Genomic DNA, 14,803 nt, shown 5'->3' with positions numbered 1-14,803 from the left:
TCTCCATAACCCTTGATCCCTTTAGCCGTAAGGGCCACATCTAACTCCCTTTTGAATATATCCAACGAACTGGCCCCCAACAACTTTCTGTGGTAGAGAATTCCACAGGTTCACAATTCTCTGAGTGAAGAAGTTTCTCCACATCTCGGTCCTAAATGGCTTACCCCTTATCCTTAGAATGTGACCCCTGGTTCTGGACTTCCCCAACATCGGGAACATTCTTCCTGCATCTAACCTGTCCAGTCCCGTCAGAATTTTATGTTTCTTTGAGATCCTCGCATTCGTCTAAACTCCAGTGAATATAAGCCTAGTCGATCCAGTCTTTCATATGTCAGTCCTGCCATCCCGAGAATCAGTCTGGCGAACCTTCGCTGCACTCCCTCAAGAGCAAGAACATCCTTCCTCAGATTAGGAGACCAAAACTGAACACAATATTCCAGGTGTGGCCTCACCAAGGCCCTGTACAACTGCAGCAAGACCTCCCTGCTCCTATACTCAAATCCTCTCGCTATGAAGGCCAACATGCCATTTGCCTTCTTCACCGCCTGCTGTACCTGCATGGCCAACTTTCAATGACTGATGTACCATGACACCCAGGTCTCGTTGCACCTCCCTTTTCTCACGACACAAAACTCGGTGGGATTGAGAGTTGTGAGGAGGATGCAAAGATACTGCAAGATGATTTAGATCGGTTATGTGAGTGGGCAAACACATGGCAGATGCAGTATAACGTGGATAAATGTGAAGTTAGCCACTTTGGTTGGAAAAACATAAGGACAAAGTATTATTGAAATGGTGATAGCTTGGGAAGTGTGGATGTACAGCGGGACCTGGGTGTCCTTGTACACCAGTCACTGAAAGCAAACATGTCGGGGCAGCAAGCAGTTAGGAAGGCCAAGGGTATGTTGGCCTTCATTGCAAGAGGGTTTGAGTACAGGAGCAAGGATGTCTTACTCCAGTTATACAGGGCCCTGGTGAGACCACACCTGGAGTATTGTGTTCAGTTTTGGTCTCCTTACCTAAGGATGGATATACTTGCCACAGAGGGAGTGCAGCGAAGGTTCACCAGACTGATTCCTGGGATGTCAGGACTGTCGGTATGAGGAGAGATTGGGTCGACTGGGCCTGTATTCACTGGAGTTTAGAAGAATGAGAGGGGATCTCATTGAAAGGTATAAAATTCTGACGGGGTTGGACAGACTGGATGTGGGGAGGATGTTTCCCCGGGGCTGGGAAATCTAGAACAAGGGCTCACACAGTCTCAGGATACGGGGCGGGAAATTTAGGAGCGAGATGAGGAGAAATGTTCTCACTCAGAGGGTGGTGAACCTGTGGAATTCTCTACCACCGAAGGCTGTGGAGGGCAAGTCACTGAATATATTTAAGAGGGAGATAGATAGATTTCTGGACACAAAAGGCATCAAGGGGTATGGGGAGAAAGCGGGAATATGGTGTTGAGATAGAGGATCAGCCATGATCATATTGAATGGTGCAGACTCGAGGGGCTGAATGGCCTCATACATTCAAACTAGTGTCTATCTCTGTCTTAAATTTATTCAATGTCCCGGCTTCCACAGCTCTCTGGGGCAGCGAATTCCACAGATTTACAACCCTCAGAGAAGAAATTCCTCCTCATCTCAGTTTTAAATGGGCGGCTCCTTATTCTAAGACCATGCCCCCTAGTTCTAGTCTCCCCCATCAGTGGAAACATCCTCTCTGCATCCACCTTGTCGAGCCCCCTCATAATCTGATACGTTTCAATAAGATCACCTCTCATTCTTCTGCTTTCCAATGAGTAGAGGCCCAACCTATTGCAGGAACAGCAAGTGATCAGGAAGGCCAATGGTATCTTGGCCTTTATTGCAAAGGGGATGGAGTAGAAAAGCAGGGAAGTCTTGCTACAGTTATACAGGGTATTGGTGAGGCCACACCTGGAGTACTGCGTGCAGTTTTGGTCTGCGTATTTACCAAAGGATATACTTGCTTTGGAGGCAGTTCAGAGAAGGTTCACTCGATTGATTCCGGGGATGAGGGGGTTGACTTATGAGGAAAGGTTGAGGAGGTTGGGTCTCTACTCATTGGAATTCAGAAGAATGAGAGGTGATCTTATCGCGAGGATACCTGGGTTAGACCACACTGGGAGCACCGTGCACAGTTCTGGTCTCCATATACCTTGGTTAGACCACACTGGGAGCACCGTGCACAGTTCTGGTCTCCATATACGTGGGTTAGACCACACTGGGAGCACCGTGCACAGTTCTGGTCTCCATATACCTGGGTTAGACCACACTGGGAGCACCGTGCACAGTTCTGGTCTCCATATACGTGGGTTAGACCACACTGGGAGCACCGTGCACAGTTCTGGTCTCCATATTATAAAAAGGATATAGAGACACTTGAGAGGATGCAGAGAAGATTTACAAGGACGATACCAGAATTGCGAGGGTGTACATATCAGGAAAGGATGAACAGGCCGGGTCTCTTTTCTCTTAAGGCTGAGGGGTGACCTAATAGAGGTCTTTAAAATAATGAAAGGTTTGGATCGAGTGGATACAGAGAGAATGTTTCCACTTGTGGGGGAGACCAGAACTAGGGGCCATCAATATACGACAGTCACTAATAAATCCAATGGGGAATTCAGGAGAAACTTCTTTACCCAGAGAGGGCTGAGAATGTGGGACTCGCTCCCACAGGGAGGGGTCGAGGCGAGGAGCAGAGATACATTTAAGGGGAAGCTGGATAAACACATGGGGGAGAAGGGACTAGAGGGTTATGGTGATAAGAGTTAGATGGGGAAAGACAGGAGGCGGCTCGAGTGGGGCATAGACGCCGGCATGGACTGGTTGGGCCCAATGGCCTGTTTCTGGACCGTATATCCCGTGTAATCCTGTGTAAAAGCCAGGTAGATGGAGTTAGGTCGCAGATCAGCCATGATCTCTGAATGGTAGAACAGGCTCGAGGGGCCGAATGGGCCTCCTCCTGTCAGGCTCGAGGGGCCGAATGGGCCTCCTCCTGTTCCTGTGTAACAGGATCGAGGGGCGGAATGGGCCTCCTCCTGTTCCTGTGTAACAGGCTCGAGGGGCTGAATGGGCCTCCTCCTGTTCCTGTGTAACAGGCTCGAGGGGCTGAATGGGCCTCCTCCTGTTCCTGTGTAACAGGATCGAGGGGCGGAATGGGCCTCCTCCTGTTCCTGTGTAACAGGCTCGAGGGGCTGAATGGGCCTCCTCCTGTTCCTGTGTAACAGGCTCGAGGGGCTGAATGGGCCTCCTCCTGTTCCTGTGTTACAGGCTCGAGGGGCTGAATGGGCCTCCTCCTGTTCCTGTGTAACAGGTTCGAGGGGCTGAATGGGCCTCCTCCTGTTCCTGTGTAACAGGCTCGAGGGGCTGAATGGGCCTCCTCCTGTTCCTGTGTAACAGGCTCGAGGGGCTGAATGGGCCTCCTCCTGTTCCTGTGTAACAGGCTCGAGGGGCTGAATGGGCCTCCTCCTGTTCCTGTGTAACAGGCTCGAGGGGCTGAATGGGCCTCCTCCTGTTCCTGTGTAACAGGCTCGAGGGACTGAATGGGCCTCCTCCTGTTCCTGTGTAACAGGCTCGAGGGGCTGAATGGGCCTCCTCCTGTTCCTGTGACTGGATACAAAAGTATTGGATTGTATCAGAGAATTGTTCCAGAGGCAGAAAGTGGCCAATAATTAATACAATGTATTCATGTTAGATTGTATCCGATAACTGGTGCACCTCACTCCATCTCTCAGTGACAGACACAGACACACACACACAGACACACAAACTCACCTTCAGGGAAGAGCCACAACGACCTTCAAGCAAGAGATTAAAAATTAAACCCAACTCCCAGAAACACCGATCATGTTGCAGTTTCATTTTTAACCCATTAATTAACAATGCAACTTTATTAAGTCACCAAAAAAGCATTAGCCTTAACCCTGTGAGGGGGGGAATAGAGGGGGTGGGTGCAGTGTGAAGGGAGATTAATTCTTCATCAGCACCTCTCCAAACCCGCGACCAGTCCCCGCGTGGGAACGGCGGGCACGTGGGAAGACGTTCCCCTCCCAGTCACACACCTTCCCGACTTGGGAATATATCGGCCGTTCCTGCATCATCGCTGGCTCACAATCCTGGGACTCCCTCCCTAACAGCACTGTGGGAGCACCTTCACCACACGGGACTGCAGCGGTTCAAGAAGGAGGCTCACCACCTTCTCACGGGGCGACGAAGGATGGGCAATAAATGCCAGCGATGCCCACATCCCGGGAACACACAAAAGCAAAATTGGATCGGTCTCAGAGAGCCAGAGAAGCGATGGGCCGAATGTCTCTGCCTCGGTCGGTCAGTTTATAGGTCGATGACGAGGGATGGGAGTTGGAGGGCTGAGGTGGCACTGTGCCTCGAGGCTGCTGCGAGTATGAAGCTTGCAAAGTGACCTCGATACTCACAGATCGAGCTTCACATCCCTCACACCCCGGGGGTGAGTCCGGCTTTCTGGGGAAGGGTAATTGGAGCAAGGCAGTTTGCAAAGCTGCTGTTGGGCGTAACATCTGGGACCCCTCGGACTCCACACAAAACAGCTGTAAACCCCCCCACCCCCAACACGGAGAGTCAGCACACAGGCGCTCTGATACTGCATCACTTAGTCTGCAGCTTTCTGGGTTATTAATATCCCAGAAACAGCAGCTCAAATCCCCACTGCACACCCCACACACATCAAACCATCCCCAGTGTCAGCTTCTCCAATATTACACTGTACCCCTCAAACCCTGCCCGGGTACCCCTCCCTCAAACCCTGCCCGGGTACCCCACTGTACCCTCCCTCAAACCCTGCCCGTGTACCCCACTGTACCCTCCCTCAAACCCTGCCCGGGTACCCCTCCCTCAAACCCTGCCCGGGTACCCCACTGTACCCTCCCTCAAACCCTGCCCGGGTACCCTTCCCCTCAAACCCTGCCTGGGTACCCCACTGTACCCTCCCTCAAACCCTGCCCGTGTACCCCACTGTACCCTCCCTCAAACCCTGCCCGGGTACCCCTCCCTCAAACCCTGCCCGGGTACCCCTCCCCTCAAACCCTGCCCGTGTACCCCACTGTACCCTCCCTCAAACCCTGCCCGGGTACCCCACTGTACCCTCCCTCAAACCCTGCCCGTGTACCCCAGTGTACCCCTCCCTCAAACCCTGCCCAGGTACCCCTCCCTCAAACCCTGCCCGGGTACCCCACTGTACCCTCCCTCAAACCCTGCCCTCAAACCCTGCCCGGGTACCCCACTGTACCCTCCCTCAAACCCTGCCCGTGTACCCTACTGTCCCCTCCCTCAAACCCTGCCCGGGTACCCCACTGTACCCTCCCTCAAACCCTGCCCATGTACCCCTCCCTCAAACCCTGCCCGGGTACCCCACTGTACCCTCCCTCAAACCCTGCCCTCAAACCCTGCCCGGGTACCCCACTGTACCCTCCCTCAAACCCTGCCCGTGTACCCTACTGTCCCCTCCCTCAAACCCTGCCCGGGTACCCCACTGTACCCTCCCTCAAACCCTGCCCATGTACCCCATTGTACCCTCCCTCAAACCCTGCCCGGGTACCCCTCCCTCAAACCCTGCCCGGGTACCCCTCCCCTCAAACCCTGCCCGTGTACCCCAGTGTACCCCTCCCTCAAACCCTGCCCGTGTACCCCACTGTACCCCTCCCTCAAACCCTGCCCGGGTACCCCACTGTACCCTCCCTCAAACCCTGCCCTGGTACCCCTCCCTCAAACCCTGCCCGGGTACCCCACCCCTCAAACCCTGCCTGGGTACCCCACTGTACCCTCCCTCAAACCCTGCCCATGTACCCCACTGTACCCTCCCTCAAACCCTGCCCAGGTATCCCACCCCTCAAACCCTGACTGGGTACCCCATGTACCCTCCCTCAAACCCTGCCCGGGTACCCCTCCCTCAAACCCTGCCCAGGTATCCCACCCCTCAAACCCTGCCCGGGTACCCCACTGTACCCTCCCTCAAACCCTGCCTGGTATCCCACCCCTCAAACCCTGCCTGTGTACCCCACTGTACCCTCGCTCAAACCCTGCCCGGGTACCTCTCCCCTCAAACCCTGCCCGGGTACCCCACTGTACCCTCGCTCAAACCCTGCCCGGGTACCCCTCCCTCAAACCCTGCCCAGGTACCCCACTGTACCCCTCCCTCAAACCCTGCCCGTGTACGCCACTGTACCCTCCCTCAAACCCTGCCCAGGTACCCCACTGTACCCTCCCTCAAACCCTGCCCGGGTACCCCACCCCTCAAACCCTGCCCGTGTATCAGTGTTCCCCCCCCACCCCAAAACCTGCTCCTCTTTCCCCCCACCCCGTCCCTTCAATCCCTCCCCAATATCTCTCTCCATACCTCAATCACACTGCAGGCATTCAATGCACCCCTCAATCAGACACCTTCCCAGGCAATGCACCCCTCCCCTCGGTTTGCAATAAACCCCCTCCCCCTAGGTTTGCAATGAACCCCCTCCCCCTCGGTTTGCAATGCACCCCTACCCCTAGGTTTGCAATGCACCCCCTCCCCTCGGTTTGCAATGCACCCCCTCCCCTCGGTTTGCAATGCACCCCTCCCCTCGGTTTGCAATGCACCCCTCCCCTCGGTTTGCAATGCACCCCCTCCCCCTGGTTTGCAATGCACCCCCTCTCCTCGGTTTGCAATGCACCCCCTCTCCTCGGTTTGCAATGCACCCCCTCTCCTCGGTTTGCAATGCACCCCCTCCCCCTGGTTTGCAATGCACCCCCTCTCCTCGGTTTGCAATGCACCCCCTCTCCTCGGTTTGCAATGCACCCCCTCTCCCTGGTTTGCAATGCACCCCCTCTCCCTGGTTTGCAATGAGCCCCTCCCCCTACACTCACCGAGCAATTGCCGCAGTCTCTGGATCCGGTGCTCCACCACCAGCAGCCCTTTATAGCATCGCTGCCATGACGTCCTCACGTTGCCTAGCGCCGGCCGGCAGAGGATTCCAGAAGCTGGGGCCGCGGGGCCTGCTGGGAGTTGTAGTCCTGGCCTCCAATCCCTGGAACTGGCTCCACATTTCTGCAAAGTCACCCAAACAGGCCCGCACCCCGGGCTCTGCATCCAGCCTCTCCCTTTGCATTCAGCCCCTTGCAGAGGCCCCTGAGCAGGACACAGGCCAGGGTTGTGTGTGGGGCAGTGGGACCGCGTGTGGGGCAGTGGGACCTGTGTGGGGCAGTGGGACCTGTGTGGGGCAGTGGGACCGCGTGTGGGGCAGTGGGACCTGTGTGGGGCAGTGGGACCGCGTGTGGGGCAGTGGGACCGTGTGCACCCACTCACCGCTTTGCAATTCCTTCATTTTTGCTTCAATTGAGAGGAATTCAGCTTCTTTTTTTCTTGCAGGCCCCAGAAACGAATTGTGGAACCAGAGAAATGTTACAGCGCGGGAGGAGGCCATTCGGCCCATCGTGTCCGCCTTTCACCGGCTGACCAAGAGCCCCCCGGCCCAATCCCACTTCCCAGCTCTCGGTCCGTAGCCCTGCAGGTTACAGCTCTTCAAGTGTACATCCAAATGTGGTGAGGGTTTCTGCCTCTACCACCGTTATTTATGCAATATCACCAGAGGCAGTCCCTCGGAATCGAGGAAGACTTGCCTCCACTCTTAACACGAGTCCTGAGGTGGCTGAACAGCCCAATACGGGAACCACAGTCCCTGTCACAGGTGGGACAGACAGACGTTGAGGGAAGGGGAGGGTGGGACAGATAGACGTTGAGGGAAGGGGAGGGTGGGACAGACAGACGTTGAGGGAAGGGGAGGGTGGGACAGACAGACGTTGAGGGAAGGGGAGGGTGGGACTGGTTTGCCGCACGCTCCTTCCGCTGCCTGCGCTTGTGGTTAGTGGTGTGCCACAGGGATCGGTGCTGGGACCACAACTGTTTACAATATACAGAGATGACCTGGAAGAGGGGACAGAGTGTAGTGTAACAAAATTTGCAGATGACACAAAGATTAGTGAGAAAGCGGGTTGTGTAGAGGACACAGAGAGGCTGCAAAGAGATTTGGATAGGTTAAGCGAATGGGCTAAGGTTTGGCAGATGGAATACAATGTCGGAAAGTGTGAGGTCATCCACCTTGGAAAAAAAAACAGTAAAAGGGAATATTATTTGAATGGGGAGAAATTACAACATGCTGCGGTGCAGAGGGACCTGGGGGTCCTTGTGCATGAATCCCAAAAAGTTAGTTTGCAGGTGCAGCAGGTAATCAGGAAGGTGAATGGGATGTTGGCCTTCATTGCGAGAGGGATGGAGTACAAAAGCAGGGAGGTCCTGCTGCAACTGTACAGGGTATTGGTGAGGCTGCACCTGGAGTACTGCGTGCAGTTTTGGTCACCTTACTTAAGGAAGGATATACTAGCTTTGGAGGGGGTACAGAGACGATTCACTAGACTGATTCCGGAGATGAGGGGGTTACCTTATGATGATAGATTGAGTAGACTGGGTCTTTACCCGTTGGAGTTCAGAAGGATGAGGGGTGATCTTATAGAAACATTTAAAATAATGAAAGGGATAGACAAGATAGAGGCAGAGAGGTTGTTTCCACTGGTCGGGGAGACTAGAACTAGGGGGCACAGCCTCAAAATACGGAGGAGCCAATTTAAAACCGAGTTGAGAAGGAATTTCTTCTCCCAGAGGGTTGTGAATCTGTGGAATTCTCTGCCCAAGGAAGCAGTTGAGGCTAGCTCATTGAATGTATTCAAGTCACGGATAGATAGATTTTTAACCAATGAGGGAATTAAGGGTTACGGGGAGCGGGTGGGTAAGTGGAGCTGAGTCCACGGCCAGATCAGCCATGATCTTGTTGAATGGCGGAGCAGGCTCGAGGGGCTAAATGGCCTACTCCTGTTCCTAATTCTTATGTTCTTATGTCCTATCCACTCTATCCAGGCCCCTCATCTTTTTATACACCTCAATCAGGTCTCCCCTCAGCCTCCTACGTATAAAACGTATAAGATTATGAGGAGGCTTGACAAGGTGGATGCAGAGAGGATGTTTCCATTGATAGAAACATAGAAACATAAACAATAGGTGCAGGAGTAGGCCATTCGGCCCTTCGAGCCTGCACCACCATTCAATAAGATCATTGGTTGATCATTCCCTCAGAACCCCATTCCTACTTTCTCTCCATACCCCCTGATCCCTTTAGCCGTAAGGCCCACATCTAACTCCCTCTTCAATATATCCAACGAACTGAGCTCCACAACTCTCTGCGGCAGGGAATTCCACAGATTCACAATTCTCTGAGTGAAGAAGTTTCTCCTCATCTCGGTCCTAAATGGCTTACCCCTTATCCTTCGACTGTGACCCCTGGTTCTGGACTTCCCCAACATCGGGAACAATCTTCCCGCATCCAACCTGTCCAGTCTCGTCAGAATGTTATATGTTTCAATGAGATCCCCTCTCATCCTTCTAAACTCCAGTGAATACAGGCCCAGTCGATCCAGTCTCTCCTCATATGTCAGTCCAGTTCATCCCGGGAATCAGTCTGGTGAATGTTAGGCATTGAAGAACTCCACAAGACCGAGTACTGTGAGCTGAAACTGATGTGACCTTAGTCTCTTTAATACAACTCGAGTGCCTAAGCAGCATGTCAGACAAACTTTGATACTCCCTTGCACGAGACGTGCAGGTGACCCTTGGGCCTCCAACAGTTGCGCCCTCTGGTGGCAAGTCTTGCACAGTTACAATGTTTACATACATAACATCACTCCCCACCACCCCCCAAGTCTTTGATACAAAATTATTTACCAGTTGAGACGATCCGGGGCTCTACGCTCCCTGGTCGATCGTCTGAGTTCAAACTCTGGCCTGGGTGAGTTGGTCGGCCCATTGCTGCACTGCGGCCCGGCTGGTCTGACGGGACTGTTGGGAATGGTGGCTTCATCCTTGTGATTGACAGCGCGGTCGATTGCTGGTCGGGTGTGTGTTGGTGGGTCGATGATGGTGATGTCCTCTTCAGGTTGGTCCTGGTTGTTGGTGAACCGCAGTTTGGTCTGATCCAAATACTTTCTGCACGTTTGTCCATTCAGTAGTTTGACTCTAAACACTCTGTTCCCCTCCTTGGCCAAGACAGTGGCAGCAACCCATTTGGGACCATGACCCTAATCCGGGACAAACACAGGGCCGTTAACATCAATGTCACGTGATACAGCCGCGCGATCGTGGTCCATGTTTTGCCGATGACGCCGGCTTTCCACATGATTCTTTAGATCCGGGTGGACTAGGGAGAGCCTGGTTTTGAGTGCTCGCTTCATTAACAATTCTGCCGGGGGAGCCCCAGTGAGCGAGTGGGGTCACGTCCAGTAGCTGAGCAGAACCCGAGATAACCGGGTCTGCAAGGAGCCTTCCATCACGCGTTTCAAGCTCTGCGTGATAGTTTGGACTGCCCGCTCCGCTTGACCGTTGGATGCGGGCTTAAACGGGGCAGACCTGACATGCTCGATGCCACTGCGGGTCATAAACTCGCTGAATTCCGAGCTGGTGAAACACGGTCCATTGTCACTGACAAGGACGTCGGGCAAGCCATGGGTGGTGAACATGGCCCCGAGACTTTCAATGGTGGCAGTGGATGTGCTGGATGACATGATTACGCATTCAATCCATTTGGAGTGAGCCTCCACTACAACTAAAAACATCTTTCCTCGAAAGGGGCCGGCAAAATCTACGTGGATCCTTGACCGTGGTTTGGAGAGCCATGACAACAGACTCAATGGGGCCTCCCTTGGTGCATTGCTCAGTTACCAGCACGTGTTGCACTGGTGTATGCATGACTCCAAGTCCGAGTCAATGCCGGGCCACCAAACATGCGACCTGGTTATAGCCTTCATCATGACTATGCCTGGGTGGGTATTGTGGAGGTCGCGTATGAACATTTCCCTGCCTGTTTTTGGCAAAACCACTCGATTACCCCACAATCCGACTGGATGGACATTTCATCTTTGCGTCGGTGAAACGGCTTAATTTCGTCTTCCATCTCCCCAGGAACGGCCGACCAGCTCCCCTTGAGAACGTAACATTTTACAAGTGATAGCACAGGATCCTGGCTGGTCCAGGTCCTGATCTGGTGAGCAGTGACGGGTGGCCCCTACGCTCTCAAAAGCATCCGTGACCAGAAGCAAGACTGCGGGCTGTGCCATTTCCAGCCCGGTCGTGGGCAATGGTAGCCGACTGAGGGCATCGGCACAGTTCTCCGTGCCTGGTCTGTGGCGGATAACATAGTCATAGGCGGACAATGTTAGTGCCCATCTTTGGATGCGGGATGAAGCATTGGTGTTTATACCTTTGCTTTCTGAAAACAGCGAAATGTGTGGTTTGTGGTCGGTTTCAAGCTCAAACCGAAGTCCAATTAGGTACTGGTGCATTTTCTGAACCCCATATACACATGCTAACGCCTCTTTCTCCACCATACTGTAGGCTCTCTCAGCCTTAGACAGACTTCTAGACACGTATGCACCCGATAGAGGTTTGCCCGATACATTGGTTTGCTGTAACACACAGCCAACCCCGTACGAAGATGCATCACAAGCTAGCACTAGTCGTTTACACAGGTCATACATAAGAACATAAGAATTAGGAACAGGAGGAGGCCATCTAGCCCCTCGAGCCTGCTCCGCCATTCAACAAGATCCTTGCTGATCTGGCCGTGGACTCAGCTCCACTTACCCGCCCGCTCCCCATAATCCTTAATTCCCTTATTGGTTAAAAATCTATCTATCTGTGACTTGAATACATTCAATGAGCTAGCCTCAACTGCTTCCTTGGGCAGAGAATTCCACAGATTCACAACCATCTGGCAAAATAAATTCCTTCTCAACTCGGTTTTAAATTGGCTCCCCCGTATTTTGAGGCTGTGCCCCCTAGTTCTAGTCTCCCCGACCAGTGGAAACAACCTCTCTGCCTCGATCTTGTCTATCCCTTTCATTATTTTAAATGTTTCTATAAGATCACCCCTCATCCTTCTGAACTCCAAGGAGTAAAGACCCAGTCTACTCAATCTATCATCATAAGGTAACCCCCTCATCTCCGGAATCAGCCTAGTGAATCGTCTCTGTACCCCCTCCAAAGCTAATATATCCTTCCTTAAGTAAGGTGACCAAAACTGCACGCAGTACTCCAGGTGCGGCCTCACCAATACCCTATACAGTTGCAGCAGGACCTCCCTGCTTTTGTACTCCATCCCTCTCACAATGAAGGCCAACATCCCATTCGCCTTCCTGATTACCTGCTGCACCTGCAAACTAACTTTTTGGGATTCATGCACAAGGAACTCAAAAGAGTTTCATGCACAAGGACCCCCAGGTCCATCTGCACCACAGCATGTTGTAATTTCTCCCCATTCAAATAATATTCCCTCTTACTGTTTTTGTTCCCCAAGGTGGATGACCTCACACTTTCCGACATTGTATTCCATCTGCCAAACCTTAGCCCATTCGCTGAACCTATCTAAATCTCTTTGCAGCCTCTGTGTCCTCTACACAACCCGCTTTCCCACTAATCTTTGTGTCATCTGCAAATTTTGTTACACTACACTCTGTCCCCTCTTCCAGGTCATCTCTGTATATTGTAAACAGTTGTGGTCCCAGCACCGATCCCTGTGGCACACCACTAACCACCGATTTCCAACCCGAAAAGGACCCATTTATCCCGACTCTCTGCTTTCTGTTAGCCAGCCAATTCTCTATCCATGCTAATACATTTCCTCTGACTCCGCGTACCTTTATCTTCTGCAGTAACCTTTTGTGTGGCACCTTATCGAATGCCTTTTGGAAATCTAAATACACCACATCCATCGGTACACCTCTATCCACCATGCTCGTTATATCCTCAAAGAATTCCAGTAAATTAGTTAAACATGATACAGTACAAGTAACTTATTAGAACAAAGTAGGTTTCTGGCCTTCTCAAAGGCAGTCTCTTGAGATTTACCCCAAACCCAGTCATCACCCTTACGTAGCAACATGTGCAACGGTTCCAGCAAAGTGCTTAACCCCGGTAGAAAGTGACCAAAAGAGTTGAGGAGTCCCAGGAACGAACACAGCTCCGTCACATCCTGTGGTCTGGGTGCATTCTTGATGGCCTCTGCCTTGGAGCCCGTGGGTCTGATGCCGTCTGCCGCAATCTTTCTCCCCCAAAATTCGACCTCTGCCGATAGGAAAACACACTTGGAGCGTTTCAGCCTGAGTCCCACTCTGTCCAGTCGACTTACAACCTCTTCCAGGTTGTGCAGGTGTTCGATGGTGTCACGACCGGTGATCAGGATGTCGCCTTGAAACACAACGGTGCGCGGAACCGATTTCAGCAAACTCTCCATGTTCCTCTGGAAGATGGCAGCAGCTGAGCGAATCCCAAAAGGGCACCTGTGGTATATAAACAGTCCTTTGTGCGTGTTGATATACGCCAAACTTTTCGAAGATTCACCCAGCTCCTGTTTCATGTAGGCGGAGGTTAGGTCCAACTTGGTGAATGACTTCCCCCCTGCTAAGGTTGCGAACAGGTCATCCACCTTGGGTAGCGGATACTGGTCCTGTATCGAGACTCGGTTGATCGTTACCTTGTGGTCTCCGCAGATTCTGACCGTGCCATCGCTTTTCAACACAGGAACAATCGGACTGGCCCACTTGTTGAACTCGACTGGCGATATGATTCTCTCTCGTTGAAGACTGTCCAGTTCGATCTCGACTTTCTCCCTCATCATATATGGAACCGCTCGAGGCTCGCGACGAACACGCCTTGCATCGGGGACTAGATGGATCTGCACCTTGGTGCCTGTGAAGTTGCCGATGCCTGGTTCAAGTAGCGACGGAAACTTACTCAGCACTTGGGCGCACGAGGCATCATCCACTGAAGATAGTGCTTTGATGTCGTCCCAGTTCCATCAAATCTTCCCAGCCAGCTCGTTGAGATGCTCAACGAAGGCTTCCCAATCTTCACCCTCTAGAAATCTCTCTAAAATACCAACAGCAGCCACCACCGCGTGAAATTTCGTAAGCCCATCCTCGTCGCCAATTGTTAGGTATGGAAGAACTCAACAAGACTGAGTACTGTGAGCTAAAACTGATGTGACCTTAGTCTCTTTAATACAACTCCAGAGTGCCTAAGCAGCATGGCAGACAAACATTTATAGTCCCTTGCACGAGGCGTGCAGGTGACCCTTGGGCCTCCAACAGTTGCGCCCTCTGGTGGCAAGTCTTACACAGTTACAATGTTTACATACATAAAAGTCGTCAATGCCATGATCTCATTGAAAGGCGGAGCAGGCTCGAGGGGCCATATTGCGGACTCCTGCTCCTATTTCTGATGTTCTTTCATAGACCGGTTAGCCTGACATAGGTGGTGGGGAAAATATTGGAATCAATTATTAAAGATGAAATAGCAACGCATTTGGAAAACCGTGACAGGATCGGTCCAAGTCAGCATGGATTTATGAAAGGGAAATCATGCTTGACAAATCTTCTGGAATTTTTTGAGGATGTAACTAGTAGAGTGGACTAGGGAGAACCAGTGGATGTGGTGTATTTGGACTTTCAAAAGGGTTTTGACAAGGTCCCACACAAGAGATTGGTATGCAAAATTAAAGCACATGGTATTGGGGGTAATATACTGACATGGATAGAGAACTGGTTGGCAGACAGGAAGCAAAGAATCGGGATAAATGGATCCTTTTCAGAATGGCAGACAGTGACTAGTGGAGTGCCGCAGGGTTCAGTGCTGGGACCCCAGTTATTTACAATATACATCAATCATTTAGATGAAGAAA

The 14,803-nt window shown here is 52.2% G+C and overlaps 1 protein-coding gene across 2 annotated transcripts in view; it reads right to left on the bottom strand.

The window, feature by feature from the left end:
* Positions 1-6,963, bottom strand: part of gapdhs (glyceraldehyde-3-phosphate dehydrogenase, spermatogenic) — a 31,632-nt gene extending 24,669 nt beyond the window's left edge. Inside the window, exon 1 of one of the 2 annotated variants that reach the window (XM_070871230.1) lies at positions 6,891-6,963. The gene's annotated coding sequence lies outside the window, so the exon portion shown is untranslated. Of the gene's footprint in view, positions 1-3,791; positions 3,815-6,890 lie in introns of those variants that run through there. The other variant, XM_070871231.1, reaches the window with a different exon arrangement.
* Positions 6,964-14,803: the final 7,840 nt, after the last annotated feature.

Source organism: Pristiophorus japonicus, unplaced genomic scaffold (assembly GCF_044704955.1).
Source record: "Pristiophorus japonicus isolate sPriJap1 unplaced genomic scaffold, sPriJap1.hap1 HAP1_SCAFFOLD_228, whole genome shotgun sequence".
Taxonomy (NCBI): Eukaryota; Metazoa; Chordata; class Chondrichthyes; family Pristiophoridae; genus Pristiophorus; species Pristiophorus japonicus.
This window is presented reverse-complemented; position numbering and strand designations above follow the sequence as displayed.